Genomic DNA, 2,500 nt, shown 5'->3' on the forward strand with positions numbered 1-2,500 from the left:
TTCAAATCAAAATTTCAGCCACCCTGGACAAAAAAATGGCCGTTTATTATTGCTGTTCCTCGTTCACCCACTGAGTTCAGATGTACGATGTCCGACAAAGTTTGCAGCTGTGCTCATCAAGGGGAATCTGATGTGACAAGACATATTCAAGGTGAAAAGCACCAGAAAAATGTACAAGCTAAAACCAGTGCAGCACCATTAAGTTCATTTGGGTTTATTTCTGCCTCCGATCCGCTGACAGATAAGGTAAAGCATTATTATACTGCATGTTGTAGTAACAGTGTACATTAGTGTATGGTTGTCTAAAGAATTTGTTTACTTCTAGTGAAATAATCAATAACGCCTTTCTATTCCATTTTTAGGTCACAACTGCAGAAATTAAAGTTGCTACACTCTTAGTTGAAAATAATATTCCCCTGGCGTTTGCTGATAAGCTTAGTCCAATGTTTAAAGAGATATTTCCTGACAGCAACATAGCTAAGAACTACCATAGCGCACGAATGAAGACAATATGCATATTGAATGGAGCTATAGCCCCCCACGTAAAACAGTCTTTAGTTGAACAGTTGAAATCTGGACTTTTTAGCATGTCAACAGATGGTTCTAATGACAAAGACCTCGACAAAATGAACCCAATCACGGTAAAACTTTTTGACATTAACACGTCAAGAGCTGTTACCCGTTTTCTGGATATGGGAGTGACTCAGGGTGTTGATGCTGCTGCGGCTTCTACAATATTTGAAGCAATCGATGAAAATATGACTGACAACAGCATACCTTGAAAAAACTGCATAGCCTTCTCTGTCGACAATACCAGTGCAAACCTTGGACAGTTTAACTCTATTAAGACACGGGTACTTGAACGTAATCCTAACTGTTATTTTCTTGGATGTCCATGCCACATTCTTCATAATACTGCCGGCAAGGCCTCTGCAAAACTAAAGGAAGTTTCTGGGTTTGACGTTGATGACTTGGCAGTGGACATTTTTTACTATTTTGACAAGTCAACCAAGCGAAAGGCTGCTGTCAGGGATTACACCCAATTTTGCGACTTGGCATATCGCAAGATGCTTAAGCATATGACCATGTGTTGTTTTTCTCTCTTCAACACTGGTCTAACACCTGTCAAAGGCCTATCTGCGCATGCGTGTCACGAGCAGCATTTAATTTAATTGGGAAGTTTAATGAAGCAAGAACGATGGCAACGACAACGACACAAAGAAGGCATTCTATTGGTTAAAAAAGGAAAAGTAATCGTGTTGCTCGTGCGGCGCGCTCATCATGTACATTTCTTTGCCGTACTCGACAAAACAACAACGTGAAATCACCAAATGTTGGGTTTTGACGACAACGTGAGCTTGCAACAACGAACAATTCATTTTCTATTTTTAATTTAACTTAAAAATATATACCCGCTCGTTCCCATCCAGTTACAGGACAGTTCGCCCGTTTGTACAAAGTGATCATGAACAAGACGGAATAATCGAGAAATACTTGCGATAGCGCTAAGTTATCTTTTGTAGTGACTTTTTTTTTTTAGGTTGCCATTGTCCTTGTTTAAAGTGCCTTTTGTTTTTGTTCCAGCATGTCAATTTTTACGGTGTCACATCAAATGTCACTCAACTTGTTGTTTTTTTTTTCTGGGCTTAATAACCTTTGTGCGTGTCAGCAGTTTGCGTCCTAAATTATCCTACTAAGACAGTTCCAAAGCCGTTAAAAGGGCTGCAAGGTGATCCAGTTTGCAAGACAAGGCCATCGTACTTCAGCGAAATGTTGGAGGAAAATATTACCGGACATTCCCGAGAATTCGACGATCTTCTGATCTGCTCAGCAAAATTAGCTCGTGGTTCCCAACACAGCAAGTTGATATATATTTTAGCTTTCAATATTGTTCTCGCCATGACTGCCATCACTGGAAATACTCTGATCCTTATTTCTCTTCACAAGCACACCTCGCTTCATCTTCCGTCCAAACTCCTTCTTCGTAATCTGGCGACAACTGATCTACTAGTAGGTGTCGTCACACAACCATCCCAGGTCGTTTTCTGGGTGTCTTTGCTGCTCGAACTACGACAGACGTGTCGCTACGTCTTTGCTGTAAGTCGTGCAACGAGCAATATTCTTTGTGGAGTGTCTTTGGCCACAACAGCTGCCATTAGTCTAGATAGGCTTCTGGCTCTCTTGCTAGGACTCAGGTACAGAGGGTTTGTAACTATTAAGCGAGTTTATGTGGCGGTGATCGTGATCTGGGCAACTGCATTTGCAAACGCCTTACCACTTCTTTGGAATGACACTGCAAGGTTGATTTCGATGATGACTGTTTCTTCAGGATGTCTTTTAATAATCATTTACTGCTACTCGAGGATTTTTATTCGGTTGCGAATTCTTCAAAATCAAGTTCACGCGATTCCAGCAACCAGTCCAGTTTTCGTAAATCGATACCAAAAGACAGTGACTAGTGCAATGTTGGTGCAACTGAGCATTAATATTTTGCTATTTG

General features: G+C 40.8%; 1 protein-coding gene across 1 annotated transcript in view; it reads right to left on the bottom strand.

The window, feature by feature from the left end:
• Window positions 1-938, bottom strand: part of LOC138049292 (alpha-catulin-like) — a 48,733-nt gene extending 47,795 nt beyond the window's left edge. The window contains exon 1 of the mRNA XM_068895501.1: window positions 778-938. The gene's annotated coding sequence lies outside the window, so the exon portion shown is untranslated. The remainder of the gene's footprint in view (window positions 1-777) is intronic.
• Window positions 939-2,500: the final 1,562 nt, after the last annotated feature.

This window comes from Montipora capricornis, chromosome 5 (assembly GCF_036669925.1).
Source record: "Montipora capricornis isolate CH-2021 chromosome 5, ASM3666992v2, whole genome shotgun sequence".
NCBI classification, from domain to species: domain Eukaryota; kingdom Metazoa; phylum Cnidaria; class Anthozoa; order Scleractinia; family Acroporidae; genus Montipora; species Montipora capricornis.